Below are 16,483 nucleotides of genomic sequence, written 5' to 3' on the forward strand. Positions count from 1 at the left end.
CTACAATCCGGTCGCCGCTGCTACAATCCGGTCGCCGCTGCTTCTTCTCTCTTCTGTTTCTTTTTCTTTCTCTCTTTCTTTCTTCTTCTTCTTCTCCTTCAACGATCCATCACCAACGATCCCAATTGCCATACCAACTGACAGTCCGGCAAGACCACAAGCAAGACTAGAAGAAAGGTGGGCGTAAGTCGTGTAACCATCAAATAGGTAGTAAGATTTGGCCTTAGGGTTTATTCCAGTATTGATGATGACAGCAATAATCAGTCCATAAATACCTAAAACTCCAGCCATAACAATCGGAACGATCAATTTCATCACAAGCTCTGGCCTCATAACACCCATAGATGCCACACCAACACCACTCTTTGTGGTTCCATAAGCAGCTCCCATACATGAGAAAACTAGGGCAGCTGCATCCCCAAGGAAACCGAAGAATGGAGTAGTTTCATCGCCGCTGAAGGTAGACGACAGACGATGTCGCCAACTCGCCGCTGCCAAAAAATCGTAGTTTTGCCGGAAAATCGAGCAAAGTTCTGAAATCTTGATATTGGTGGCTATATTATTTCGCCAGTGGGCGAACTGGGCGAATTTCGGCGAAATAATTCGCCGAAAAATAGTTCCTTGAATATAACATAATTACTTGAAGGAAAATGTGTACAACTACCAAAAATATAAGAATTCTAGGATTTGAGGAGAAAACTTCCTATAAACCGCCTACAAGTATTGCTTCCTCATGCCGGTTCAATCAGCTTTTTCGATGTCACCTAGTCCTAGGCTAAATCTAAACCATTCCTTTTTCTTGGTAATTATTTAATAAGTTCCGTAGCTAAATTGGGCTATGAATGGTAGGGGTGCAAGTTTGGCCCTGGTGGCCCTGACCCACCTAAGCCCGCCCTAAGCCCTCCCTGAGCCTGAATAGGGCTTGGGCTAAAGATTATGGCCCTAAGGGCGGGTTAGGGTCAAAATATTTTGGCCCTAAACTAGGGCCAAGGGCGAGCCTAGGATTACTCTCTGGCCCGCCCAGCCCATCCCGGCCCGTCCCTGATTTTGGTCCTAATTTTGACCCTAATCTTGACCCTGATCTTGGCCCTAATCTTGGCCCTGATTTTGGCCCTAATCTTGGCCCTGATTCTGGCCTTGGTTTTGGCCCTGATTTTGGCCCTAATCTTGGCCCTGATTCTGGCCTTGGTTTTGGCCCTGATTCTGACCCTGATCTTGGCCTTGATTCTAGCCCTAATTTTGACCCTGATCCTGGCCCTAATATTGCCCATAATCTTGGTTTTGATCTAGGCCCATGATTTTGGCCCTGATTTGAGTATGGACCCTCCACCCATATGGAGAGAAATTAATTATAATTCACATGGGTAAATATTTGACGCATGTCAAATTTTAAAAAACATGATTATGTTTTTCAAAAAGTTCATTAAAATAAATTATATCTTCATTACCAATGTAGTAAGCATCCACCTAATTTTGGCTCGATTTTGACCCTAATTTTGACTCTAGTCTTAATGTTAATTTGACCCTGATCATGTATTAGATTTTTATCCTAATCTTTACATTAAGATTGATATAACTATAAGTCTCGACTTTGACCTTAAGTCATTTTGATCATATTAGACTATGAGTTCACTTTTTATATTATTTTTAAGATAATTTTTATTTTTCGAACTAAGTCATTTTTAGTTCCAAAAAATCATTGATTTTTTTTTGGACTAAGGTGAGATAATATATTATAAATAATAAAAGCTAGTATATAGAGAATTAATATCTAACAAACTACACCCCAACTTCTCATCATGAATATTGACATCTTTCTTTTGCCTCCAATGTGATATTTCAGAAGAAGGGGGAAAACAATATTAAGGATAGATAGCTATGTTTATAATTAAAATATAATTTTCTTTAACTACAAAAAAAATATCAATACTAAATTATCGTTGATTTACTTGTTAACAAAGTTTTGAATATGATTTTTTTTGTTGAATAAGGATATCAATGGGAGGGATTTTCAATTTCCATCGTCAAAGCAATGAGAGACTTTCAGAGATCAATATAGAATTATGGAGTTAGAATTTATTTATGTTTAAAGCAACATTATCAACTTATTGATTATTTTATCATTTTGTTTGAGCTTGAATCATCTTATATTTCTATGAATTTTATTTTTAGTTTACTTATGATACTTTTATTTTTATTATTATTATATATTTTTTTTATGAATTTACATTTGATATTTTAGGTCCAAGGATATGATCAATTAAGGCTTGGGTCAAGATAATGTCAATCAGGGCTAAGGACAAGGCTAATCAGGGTCAGGGCCAATCAGGGCCAATCAGGGTCAAGGCTAGGGCCAGGGCCAGGGCCAATTAGGGCCAATCAGGGCCAACTCATCCCGACCCGGTCCAATTAGGGCCAATTAGGGCAGGAATGGGCTTGGCTTTGGCCCTGTAGGGCTTAGGGCCAGGGACAATAATCCTTGGCCCTGAACTAGGGTCAGGGCGGGAAGGGGCTCAGATTAGAACATATAGGGCTGGGCTTGGGATTGCAAAAGCTTGGCCCAGGCCGGCCCGGCCGGCCTAGTTGCAGCCCTAATGAATGGGTTGATTTTTCGAGAGCCAACATTGTCCCTCATGACCCATGATATCACTTATTGACTGGAAATTAAACGGCCATGTGCCTATTCCCAAAATATTTCTTCCCCTTCGATCTATTGTGTTTTAAATTCAAAAATTAATTTATAGGGCTAAGGATAGGGCTGCAACTGGACCGGACTGGGCCGGGCTTTTGCAATCCCAAGCCCAACCCTATATGGTATAATTTGAGCCCATTCCCGCCCTGACCCTAGTTCAGGGCCAATGATTATTGTCCTTGGCCCTAAGCCCTACAGGGCCAAGCCAAGCCCATTCCTGCCCTAATTGGCCCTAATTGGGCCGGGTCGGGATGGGTTGGCCCTGACCCTGATTGCCCTGTCCCTGGCCCTGATTGGCCTTGTCCCTGGCCCTAATTGGCCCTGATTGGCTCAGGCCCTAATTGGCCTTGTCCCTAGCTTTAATTGGCCATATCTTTGGTCGTAAATATCAAATGTAAGACATGTAGTAATTAAAATACATATTAAAGTAATTAAATTCTTAAATTCCAAACTCAGTTCTAGAAAATAAAATAGTAAAGATGTCAATAAATAATCCAAAACTTATATTCAATATGTATTTAACTATTTATACCCATTTAGATTTTAGAGAAATAGATAAATTCAAATTTCTAGGGTTTTCTAATTTGCTATTCGATGAAAATTATGGTTATCATATGTAAGCTCGAAGGGAAAAAGAAAAAGATTTATCTCAATTCTCAATTAATTTCTAACTTCTAAGACAATGGTCAAACTTCATTCCAAATTTCCAATTTGTCTTTCCCCCAAGTTTCTCTCTCTCTCTCTCTCTCTCTCTCTCTCTCTCTCTCTCTCTCTCTCTCTCTCTCTCTCTCTCTTCTGTTTTTTCCTTTGGTTTTTCTCCAACAGCAAAGAGTTAAAATTATTAATGAAATAGAATAAGTAGAGAGAAGAATTGTAATTAAATTTAGGCATATTTGAAAGTCAAGTCAATTATAGAGAATGTCACACAAACTCTTTTTGTAAACTTAGAAACATCAGAGATTCAGAATTCAAAAGGAATCTGATAAATGAAAATTTTATATTCAAAGTCAAGAACTTAAGCCGTAGGTAGGTATGTTTTCATTCACAACTGTTCAATAAATTGATATCTTTATTCAATACAAAAAAATTCATATTCAAAACCTTGTTAACAAGTAAATCGACGATAATTTAGTATTCAACAAAAAAAAAAGTATTTTTTTCATAGTTAAAGAAAATGATGTTTTAGTTATAAACATAGCTATATGTTTTTAATAATTTTTTTTTGAAATATCACAGTAGATTTGTTAGATATTCATGATGAGAAGTTGGGGTATAGATTTGTTAGATATTAATTCTTTATGTAATAGTTTTTATTATTTATAATATATTATCTCACCTTAAGCAAAAAACAAAATAAATATTTTATTGAACTAAAAATGACTTTGTTGAAAAAGTAAAAATTATCTTAAAAATAATATAAAAAGTGAATTTATAGTCTAATATGATCAAAGTGACTAAATGTCAAAATCAAAACTCATATCAATATTAGTATGGAGATCAGGGTAAAAATCTAGTACTGTAGTACATGATCATTGTCAAATTAATATTAAGATTAGAGCCAAAATTAGGGTCAGGATCAGGGTCAAAATCAAATAGATGCTTATTACATTGGTAATGAGGTTATAATTTATTTTTATTAATTTTCTACAAAACATGATCATGTTTCTAAAATTTGACACGTGTCAAGTATCCACCCATATGTATTACAATTAATTCCTCTCCATGTGGGTGGAGGGTCCAGAGTCTTTAGACTCAAATCGGGGGAGGATCGGGGTTCGGGATCGGGGCCAAAAGGGGGCCGAGATCGGGGCCAAGATCGGGGCCAAGATCAAGGCCAAGATCGGGGCCAAGATCGGGGGCAAGATCGGGGCTAGGATCGGGGCCAAGATCGGGGCCAAAATCGAGGCCAAGGATCGGGGCCAAGATCGGGGCCAAAAATTAGGGGACGGCCGGGATGGGGGGGGGGGGCGAGAGTAATCCCAGGCCCACCCTTGGCCCTAGTTCGGAGGGGGGAATATTTTGGCCCTAACCCGCCCTTAGGGCCAAAATCTTTATCCCAAGCCCTATTCGGGCTCGGGGGGGGGGCTTAGTGGGGGCGTCGGGGGGCGCGGGGCCAAACTTGCACCCCTAGCTAAGGAACCACGTATTCCATGATCAAAATATATTTCATCATGTCAATGCACCTTTGCGGATGTAGAGGGGCGCAAACATCCCCCAAACCCCCACAAAAAAAAAAAAAAAAAAAAAAAAAAAAAAAAAAAAAAAAAAAAAAAAAAAAAAAAAAAAAAAAAAATAAATAAATATAAATAAATATATAAAAAAATAAATAAATAAAAAAAAAAAAAAAAAATTTCCCCCCTCCCCCCCTTCCCCCCCCCCCCCCCCCCCCCCCCCCCCCCCCCCCCCCCCCACAAGGCACCCCTTGAGAAGCAATCGAGCAAATAAGAGCAAAAGAAGAACACAATAATAACAACTAAGAGAAAAGAAAGACACAATATATATATGGGCAAGAGAGAAAACTCCACTATAAATAAAGAAATATCCAGAGATAGATATTTGGGATGATTAAAGAAGAAGGAAGAGGCATTCTTTTATAGCCTCTTCCTCTCCACATATTCCCACATCGGTCGATGTGGGACTAATATTACAACAATCTCCCACTTGGAGATTAGATTGAGAACCAATCAATCTCCACACTAGTCTCTATCTTGCCACCACATAATGTCTATGTCTCTATCAAGCCATACAAGGATGCCCAAATGAACTGCGGTATTGATTTTTTTCAATGCACTCTAGGTTCTCTTTCGTGTGGATTTTTGTATCACCCTTGTCTTCCACCACTTCACGAACAAAATGATATTGTACTTCTATGTGTTTTGTCTGGAATGAAAAGTGGATTCTGCAATGTGCAAGGCACTCGGTCACAATACAAGAGAATCTCTCGTGTTTGTGCCCAAGTTCTATGAATCTCTATCAGTTGCTACAAGCTGTGAGGAATACTGACAGGAGACAGGCACAGCTGTCGAGTTTAGATACGACCAGGCTCGATGAAACACATAGGGTAGTGGATTTCCTTATCAAGATGAAAATCGAATCAACATATCTCGGGAAATTGATCCTCCAAACATAGAGCGGCATCAAGGTTCCTAATGTATCTTAGGATCCTCTTCACTATAATCCAATGCTCTGCGGATGCCATATGGACTAATCACCCGCAGGAATGGGCTGACATATCATAGGAACATGGACTGTGCATACGGTAGAGACATCTCCATCCTCCGCCATTGCTAGGACACATACTTGAGGATAACTTGAAATTAACGGGAAGAGGAGTAGAAATGGCTTCGTCTTGCATATTGAAGCGGCGCAAGACTTTCCTTAAGTAACTCTTGAGATAGCCAAATCTTCGATTGTCTCGGTGAATTGCATCCCTAGAATCTGTTTGGGGTCCAGATCCTTCATTTCAAATCCCTAGCGAGCCTTTAATCTACGATCCGATCTTTGTTGGGGCGACACCAACATATCATCGACATACAACGATAAAATGATGAAACATCAACCAAACCCGATACGCACAAAGTGCGAAGCAAGTCGTTGTATCCAAGGCTCAATATGAAGGAATCAAATCTCTTATACCAACATCTTGGCGCTGTTTTAAGCCGTATAGAGATTTGTTCAACGAAACCAAGTTCCCCTGGTTCTTCAAAACCTGGTTGGAGCATATAGATTTCTTCTTCAAGATCTCCATGAAGAAATGCGGTTTACATCTAACGCTCAAGATGTAGATCAAACGTAGCACAAAGTGCGAACTATCCGGACGGTAGTAAGTCGAACCGGAGAAAAGATTTACGTGAAATCAACACCTTCTTCCGAGCATATCCTTTGATCACCATTCTTGCACGATACCGCTCTACTTGATCATCATTGTTCGTTTGATCTTGTAAACCCATTTGTTACCAATGGGCTTCCTTCCGTGCGGTAAAGGTACAAGCTCCCAGTCTTATTCTTATGAAGAGCTTCTAGTTCTTCTGCAAGTGCCATCCAAAGTGGCGCTGAGCTATCAATCGCTTCTCCGAATGTTGATGGCTCACCATCTTGTTAGAAGACAGTATGCAATGTTGCTCTCCATAATATAATCAGTGCCAGGTTGGTGTATGTCTTTCACGAGGTGACCGTCGAACTTCTACGAGTTGTAGACTCAGCGGTACTTGTTCCTCATTTCGAGCGGAAGAACTCCCGAGAAGAATTTTCTGGATTGGACTTCTCTTCCTCCTGAACTGTTGTACTCTCCGGAATTTCTATTGAAATGCTACTCACATCTTCCTTTGCGGCTTATCTTCGCAAAAATGACATCTCTGCTGATGACGACTTTGTGGGCGGTGGGATCCCACGAGTCGATACCCCTTGACTCCATCGGCATTTCCCAAGAATCGCATTTTACGGATTTTGGATCCAACTGAAATTTCTTGGGGATGATACATCACGTACACAGGACTCCCAAATGTGTGCGGCGTGAATAATCAAGCGGCTTGCGTCCACATCTCCATCGGTGTCTTCAAATCAATCGATCTTGTTGGTGATCGATTAATCACATAGCGAGGCGGTGTTTACGACACGCCCAAAGGACTTAGCCATACTTGCGGTTCTCAACATGGCTCTCGTTCTTTCGAGTAGAGTTCTATTCAACCGCTCTGCTACTCCATTCTGTTGAGGAGTGTAAGCCACCGTGAGTTGTCTCTTGATGCCTTCTTGATTACAAAACTCAAAGAAGTCATCCCAGTATATTCACCGCCATTGTCGTCGAGGCACTTGATTTTCTTCTCGGTTCTCGTTCAACTTGCGCTTTGAATGTTTTGGCGAAAACACATCGACTTCTTCTTGATAGGAAACACCCAACATCTTCTGGAATAATCATCAATGAAAGATACATAGTACCTTGCTCCTCCCGAGAGATGTAACCGGTGCTGCCATACATCGAGTGAACTAATTCAGAATACTTTTACTCCTGGAATCGAGATGCATTGAACTTCAATCTATCTGCTTGCTTGTAACACAGTGCTCACAAAAGGGTAATGAAACCTTTGTGAGACCGGGAGTAATTTAGTTGCGAGAACCTTCAACCCTTGCTCGACATGTGGGCCAATTTTCGATGCCACACTTTTGTCATCTCTTCTGCGATACCGGTTGATGCAAGCGATGCTTACGCCTCCGGACATGTTTCTCCCATTACTTCGTACAAATTTGCGGCGCCCCTTTCAGCTTTCATTACAACTAGCGCTCCTTTGACGATCCTCATCATTCCATTTTGGATGCGTGTCTTGCACCCAATTTCATCTAATTGTCCCAAAGACAATAGATTCTTCTTTAAGCCCTTCACATGCCGCACATTTTGAATAGTGCGTACCATACACATGTACATCTTCAACTTGATGGTGCCAACTCCAACAATCTCCAAGGCATGATCATTTCCCATGTACACGAGACCACTGTAGAGATAGGTTCATAAGTTTGAAACCAATCTCTGCGAGAGGTCATGTGCCATGTTGCTCGAATCCAAGATCCAAGCATCACTATGTTCCAATCTATCCTTGGGCCATTCTTGATTATGTAAAGAATATCTCCTTGAGCAATGCACCCTTGAGATGTCTCTGCCTTATCTACACCCTTTTTGAATCGACACTCATTTTTGAAGTGTCCCCTTTTGCCACAATTGTAGCACTTGAAATTCTTCTTACCCCTGGATTTTGACCTCCCTTGATTGTGACTCCCACGGAATCACGTTCGTTGACCTTCCTCGAGTCATAGACAAAGCACGCTTGTTGTGAGCTTGCTGTCTATCTTCCGCCTTTTCGTCTACTTTCTTCTTCAAGAATTGTAGCAGCGACATCATCAAATACCAAATAATCGGAGAGGATATTCCTGGTTAAATTGATGATGATTGGGTCATATGAATCGGAAGACTTTGGAGTAGAATTTCAGCACGTTCTGTGGTGAAACATTATGTCCCAACGTTGAAAGTTGAGAACATAACGAAATCGAGTATGTAAGTGCTCGAAGCGATGTAGATTCGACATCCGTAAGGTATACAACTTTCTCTTCAAGAAGATTTTGTTGTGAAGTGATTTGGCTTCATACAATTTGATGAGGTGATCCCAAACCTCCTTTGCAGTTTTCTTCTCTTCTACGCCCGCTAAAATATCATCGATAATGCTAGATGCAAATCGAAAGAAGCGATCGCATCTATCGTTCCACTTTTCGTTGTCGTGAACTCGGGCGAACAACGATGGCTTCGGCGGTTATTTTTATCAATAATGCCTTCATCTTCAATTTCCATAATGAGAATTTCGTGGTCAAACTTGCGATGTCAATTTTCTGCCATTGCTTCTATCACGAACGTTGGGAGAATAACTCCAATCACGGAAACTTGTTCTCGAGTTATCTCCACGGATATGGTTGAACCAAAATGACCAGGAAAATCGGGAAAGAGGAGGGACACAAGCGGTCCGCAAAAACCAGACTCCTTAGACAAAATTTTCCTAGACATGCACTAAATCACCCAATACACCTTTCTAGGAACGAAAAAAACCACGTGAAAGCGACCGGCACTCCGAGGATAAAAACAATATCTTACTATTCGATGGAAGGATCCACCAAGGGCAATCAGAGCATACATAAGAGAACTCACACCTAAACCAAACAAACAAACCCCCAAGAATCGAGGAAGCGAAAACAGAGAACAAAAACGGAACGCGGGTTAGAAGAACCCACCGAATAGAACAATCGGCAAATAAGAGAAAAGAAGAAACAAAATAACAACAAGAGAAAAGAAAGAACAATAATATATGGGCAAGAGAGAAAACTCACATAAATAAAGAAAATCCAAAGAGAAGATATTTGGGATAAAAGAAGAAGGAAGAGGCATTAAGCTCAAACCCACACGGTCGATGTGCCAGCGCATTCGCCAATACTTCCACTTCTGGTTTGGGATGTCGACATCGACTCTTCTGCACATAGAGGCACACCGGTGTCTCCATTCAGATGGTGAGAAATTTAGTGGGTTAATTCTTATTGAGATTATGACCTCGATTTTACCAAGAAATCTAACTATCTCTGTACTTTGACAGACACAATAAATCTTTTGGTCTTATTACTCGACCAGAATTTGTTGCTTTCTCTCTTGTTTGGATTTGTAGATCCCTTATTTGCATCCCTGCTAGCAAAGTCATGAAGGCTTATCTAAGACTTGCCAACGCGTGACCGATAGACAAAACCATTGTCATGGTAGCACTTGTCCTCTTGACCTTGTATAAAGGGTGCAATGAGACCGTAGGGATCGAATTCCACAACAGTGGAGACCCCTTTTGGCTTCTACAACTCTGGTTGAGAGCTCATTTCCCAGAATTCTATTCCATTTGATTTGGTGTACCTTGTAAAATCCCTACGACCTTGTAAACTAGAGAATTCAATCTTATTCCTTCCACCTATGAAAGATACATGCTCTTCTGCTTCTTTCAACAACTTAAGAGACCGAATGAAGCTTCTACTCCTTATAGATACGATCAAGTCCCTAGTCAGTTGTCTAGAGCCATGATGGATCCACAGAGTGATCTAGACCTATAGGCTTAATACCTCACCTATAGGGATCTCCATTTTGGGGTTGTTCTAGAGAGATCGAAAAACAACATGTGCAACGCAGAAGAGTACAACCCTCAAATGGTTGCAAGACAATTCAACCTTAGTCAACAAATTCTTTTTCCCTATTGTTGTTACTCTCATTCTTTTGGTCAAGTTGAATAGGACAAGCTGAGAACCTTAGAGGAGATACCCAGAATTAAAAAACTGAGAATCATGGTTACATCGGAGTTCCCAAAACTAAAATTCTTCATGTATCTAAGTACCAATCCTCCCTTCCAGCTGTGGTGCTCAGGATTTTACCAACCTAATACAAAGTATTTGTCTAGGAAAGGAAGAGAGAAAAGGTAGTAATAGCTAGATTAAGGAATGCACGTTGATAAGTAAAAATAATAACCAACCGGGTTGAACCATGGTCGGTTCGATCGCCCCAGTCGGGACTGGTTCTAGAGGTTAACCCATTGGTGCCTTGAGGATGAAGGAACTCAATGGTTATAGAAAGAAACATGATCCTACCAAGTTCAAGATAGGTAGTCGTGCTCTATATGGAAATCGCCACTAACTCAGATTGAGGGAGAAAAACCCTACGCTCGGACGACTACGAATAAGACTTGTGAATTGATCTAACGGTTGGAAATAACAGGTAAACCCTATATAAATAGAAGCATAATAGGAAGGGAAGGTAACTGAATCGTTTCCCTCCATTAAATCTTTCACTTAAGCTTTGCAACTCGCCAAAGCTCTTTGGTGGTGCTCTAATTGATTTAACCATTAGAGGTAGCTTCCCAACCAAAGAGTAGGCCCACATTTGACATTCGTTTTGTAGGTATCTGAAGGTTGAACAATTTTCAAATGCATCATTTGGTGCCATTTATGGGAAGCGATTCAAAAAAGTCATAGTGGTCACTAGATCGACACTACTGAGAAATCAAAACCAAAATCATCCACCACCTCAAGGTGGAAATCTCATCCTTCTAGATGGAGATCCATTGCAAGAGATCGAGGAGCATGGAGAAAAAGAAGTAAATGGTGGTGGATGCTTGAACGACTAGAATGGAGAGATCTGGATGATCCCATTATTCAGGAGAAGATGAATCAAATCCAACAACAGATGAACCAAATGCAGGCCAAATTCCTCGAGATGCAGGCATTGCTGAGAACAATAGCATGACGGTTGGGAGCCCCAAAGAACCCAAACCAGTTTGATCAAGAAGAAGAAGCCTAGAGGCGGGCTCGAGAAGCAAGAAGAAGGACTTCACCCGCGCGTGGGAGTTCCTCGAGAAGAGAAAGAAATCAGGCCGAAGGGCAAATTTTTTGGCAACTTCCCGACAGAATTCTAAGACGAGAAGAGGCCGAAGGTGAACGATCGGGAGTGCGAAGAACAGGAGAACTCCCATGGAGAGTGGAGGCAGACGTCGGAGATTGGTCACAAAGTAGCCGAACGGGAACCCTTACGAGGCGAGAGAGAGGCGTTTGAATGCATACTAGCACGTCTCAATGCTCGACAGGGAAACCATTAGAACACCGAGTGTTAGAGCTATGCAAATTGATCGAGAAGACATATATCTACTCGATCATTAGGAAGACCCTGGTCATGGATGTGATCGCCAAGTGTGAATTCCCCCACAATTTCAAGCTCCCGACCATCTCCCTATTTGATGGGTGTGGAGACCTAGTGGCCCATATAAGCTATTATCAGCAACGATGGTGGTGGCTGGGAATTCGAATGAAATCTTATGCAGAGTGTTCGGATCATCACTAACGGGAGCAATACAAAAGTAGTTCTCGAACCCTACCCTCGGGAAGGATAGCCGATTTCAACGAGCTTGCCTGAAAGTTCATCGATTGGTTCCAAAGTGGCACACAATTAAAGAAGACAAGGAAACTCTATTCACCATGAAGCAAGCAAAGAATGGATCCATTTAGGATTATTTGCAAAGATTCAATAAGGCGACAATGGAGATCGATAATCTTGATGTCTATAGTTAGTAAGGTAACTAACTACCATTGATTTGCATCTCTTACCTTAAAATTAAAAAAAAAAGAAAAAGAAAAAAAAAGGAGTTTACAATTTACATCTCCTACCCAAGGTACAACCTTTTGGCGAAATTTGCTGAATTTTGGCCGTTTCGGTGAATGGTGAACCAAAACAGCCACCGAATTTTGAAATTATAGAATATCGCCAAATCGACTATATATCGCCAAAATATTGATATTTTGCTGATTCTTGTAATTTTTAGGTGATTATATAGTGGAATCTTCAGAGTCAATGGATAATCTTACCAATTATGTCTCAATGATTCAAGACTCAAAAGGCAACGTGCCAAATGAGATTAGGGTGGAGAATCTACATAGAATAATTTATGGAAATAATTCAACTCAAGAAGACATTTTATAGCAAAATCTTCAAGATTAATGAGCAATCTTACCAATTATATTATAGTGATTTAGGCCTCAAAAGTCAACGTGCTAAATGTACGTGGTTGGGAAAGAGTATATACATAAAAGAATTTATGGAAATAATTTAAATTATGAAGGGATTCTGTAATGGAATCTTCAAGATCGATGGGTAACCTTTTCAATTATGTCCGAATGATTTAGGTCTCATAAGGTAATTGTTAAATGTGGCTTGGAAGGAGAACTAAATTGGCTTTTAGATTCTTTCCAGAAACAAAGATAGGACAATCTTCTAACACTTTATCTAGTTTCACAACAAATCTAGTAGGAGTACTAATCATCAAATAACTAGATAGGTTCTTGGATGTCAAGTCAAATGGAAAAATTTATAGGAAATAATTCAAATTTACAAAATTTCGGCATCAAATTAGGGTAGACATAAAGTTTCAACCTAAATGACAAAAAATACTCTCCGAAATGAGGGATTGAAATCTGCCAATTTTTGGACAATTTGGTTGGTTTGCTAGGCTAGCAAACTGGGTGAACTTTGGCGAAATTTTGTTCTTTGCTCCTACCAAAGAAATTTGGCTTGCATCTAACTTTCTAGGGTTGAAGTCATGTGTGTATATTACTTATATTGTTACTTTAATTTACCTATATTTTGTGATCATAATTTACCTTTTTTTTTTTTTAAAAAATACGTGTGGGCCCCACAAAAAATATATGGGCTTATTCCTTAATATAATAAAATAAAATAATTTAGAGGTGGGACTCCCAATGAGTCTTATGGGCCCACACAATATGTGTGACAAAAAAACATTAGTGCTTCCCAACGGGAAGGTTATCTGGCTTTCATTCTTCGCCCCTCCCCCCCTAATGTTGAATCCTGGTTCCGCCCCTTGCTTACACCATAGTTAGCCCAAAGTTCATTCCCTTCTAGATGAACTCCATGAAAATATGTTGATTAGAAGAGGCACTAACCATGCAAGGAGATAAATGCTACAACTAACTTCTTGGCACTCAGCAAGGTCTCAAGTATCTAGAAATTAATACTCTGCTCTACCATGATCAAGTGCAAGTTAGATTGGTATGCCTCTAGGCACCCTTGCTTTCAATTCTAATCTTATCTTGTGCTCACAGGTTTGCATTTTGAGGTTCCAGTGAGGTAGGGTGTAATAGAGGCAACTGCTATTGCAAGATTGCGTGCTTGAGTGAGATCCTATAAACCTGTGTTTGTGTGTAAAATTGTAAATATTTTCTTTTCCGCTCTTATATTAATAGACCATTTAGTGTGTTAAAAAAAAAAAAAAAAAAAAAAAAAAACCATGCACAAGATTTGAAATATTCCTTTTCCAAAAAACCCTAAAGTTTGGAGCGTTGCTAATTTTATGATTATGTACAAAAATATTGAGGACAATTCCTAGTTACCTCTCATATTATAGCTCAATTACTAATCAAACCCTGTTCTTTATGAAATTACTATTGTCCTCTCACTTTTAACGGTGTTAATTGGCTGTCAAGATTGGATATGTCTGTAGGTTTTGTCATTCATTAGAATTAAGAAACCAAAAGGCAATATTGCCCTCATTTATAAGAACCATAATAAATGCCATTTATACCCTTATATTCTTGTCATTTTGAATTTTCTTTTTGAGCAAATTGCTCCAACACCCTAAAATAGAGGCCTTTAAACCAATTATGTATAATGGTTAAAAGACAGTCATACCCTTATGTATAATGCTTGAAAGACCTTCTTGACCCTTGAAACAATAAATTTATCTAATGTTGTCATTATGTTTAATTACTTTTAATTGCAAAACTTAATATAATTTACACTTAGAAGTCCCTAGTTGATTTTTTACTATGATAAGATCACAATTCCATGAGCTTGGGCTTCTATTGCTGACATAAAAACATCGCCTTCTATGGTTTCAGGTACAATCCCAAGGGCTTTCGCATTCTTTGTGCATAAGCCCTTGTGAGGGCTTCATGGAGTTTATGTAGTTCTTTTGCCTTCTAGACAAATTCTCCTGACCAAATTCACAAAAGAATGATAAATTTATATAGCAAAAATCACAGACACCCGCAAAATGTTTCAAGTTGGCTGAGACACCCCAAAGTATCTCTTGAAAGTAGCTGATCCCTAAAATGGTAAATTGAATTAAATGAAAAGACAAATATATCCTTAGTAGTATTTTTGTATTAAAAATTAAAATTAAAATTTTCTCCTATTCTAGTAATTGTAACTTAGAAAGATCAATATACCCATTATTTTTTTTTTTTTAAATCAAAATCTGCAATTTTTTTTACTACCCAAATAAAAAATATAAAAAAAAAACAACTATTTGTTTATCTATTAAATATTTCATGATTTCTTAAAAAAAGGAAGTAATATAATCATGATTGAGCTTCCATTTCAGACTTTTATCATGTCCATTTCTAACATTATCTATTTCCATTTATTTCTTTAAAAATATGATAAAATAAAATATAATGGATATAATTATTTTAAATTAAAATAAATATTTTATCCCTGTCCATTTTCTCTCTATCCTCTTCCCGTCTTTAGCATTCCCCTTCTCTCTCTCATCTCATCTTCTTCACTCCAATTTCTTTGCAGATAGAGGAGTTTTTTTTTTTGGTATGTTGAGGTTCATTCGGGCCAGCTTACGCGTACCTCGATTACATCTTTAGGGGGAGCTTTGTCGTCCATAAGGGTCAAACCCATGACCTCTCCACTAATAAGTATTGATTCTAAGCGAAGCTTAACAAGATGTTGAAATGCATTCAAGTACCTTCAATCAGATTCTACTGTATATGTTTTGATTTGGTCTAACATGGTTGACTTGATTTGCATGCTTAAATATCGGATGTAATAGGAATATGCTCCAGTAGAATCTGAGTTGAGTTGGTTGAATCAGTGACTCCTCTGTTTGTAGAGAAAGAGGATTGAAGAAGGTGAAGAGATGAGAGAGAAAAGAGAAGAGAGAGTGAGATAAGAGGAATGCTAAAGAAGGAAAGAGCAAAGAGAATAGATAAGGGCAAAATATACTTTTTTAATTTAAAATAATTATATCCATTAGAATTTTATTAATGGACATGTGTCTCAAATCTTGAGAAGAAAAAAATGAAAATAGACCATATCGAAAATGGACATATGATAAAAATCTCAAAATTTTCAATGTATTTAATCTAAAAAAGAAATTTTTTCAATATATAAGTAAAGAGTTAAAGGCAATATTGTAAAGTCACAAGACATTAAGGGTTATGTAAGAATTATGAGATTATCTAAACATGACTCGATGGAATTTATAACAGTATAGAAATTTAAGAGACATTTTGGGGTGTCTTTGCCAATTTGATATGTCCTTGGAATGTCTGCTTTTTTACTCTTCATTTTTCGGTGTCTTTGAAAATTCCCCCCTCCGCCCCCCCCCCCAAAAAAAAAAAAAAAACCTCAGTGCCCAAGGAGTCCTATGACTTGCTTGTCTCAATAGCTTGAAATTCTCAATCTCTGATAGTTTGAAATTATCTTCAAGAAATCCATGAATTTGCTTCTCAAGTTGATTGGATTTAAGTTGGAATAATATAGGGCAATATCCATATCGGGCTTTTCTTTTTTCTTCTTGGGAATAATTTGACATATGTATAGGCTTTAAAGAATCCAATACCCGCTTCTAGGTCAGCATATTTTACCCCAAGCTCTCCCAATTTTTCTCAAAAAGAAGGGATTAGACATTTGTCTGAGAGAACTCAAAATCC

The 16,483-nt window shown here is 38.8% G+C and overlaps 1 pseudogene; it reads right to left on the reverse strand.

The window, feature by feature from the left end:
- On the reverse strand, positions 1-5,977 carry LOC149011220 (V-type proton ATPase 16 kDa proteolipid subunit pseudogene; annotated as a pseudogene).
- Between the last annotated feature and the right edge of the window lie 10,506 nt (positions 5,978-16,483).

Source organism: Hakea prostrata, chromosome 7 (assembly GCF_041222555.1).
Source record: "Hakea prostrata isolate BN-2017 chromosome 7, UWA_Hpros_2, whole genome shotgun sequence".
Lineage (NCBI taxonomy): Eukaryota > Viridiplantae > Streptophyta > Magnoliopsida > Proteales > Proteaceae > Hakea > Hakea prostrata.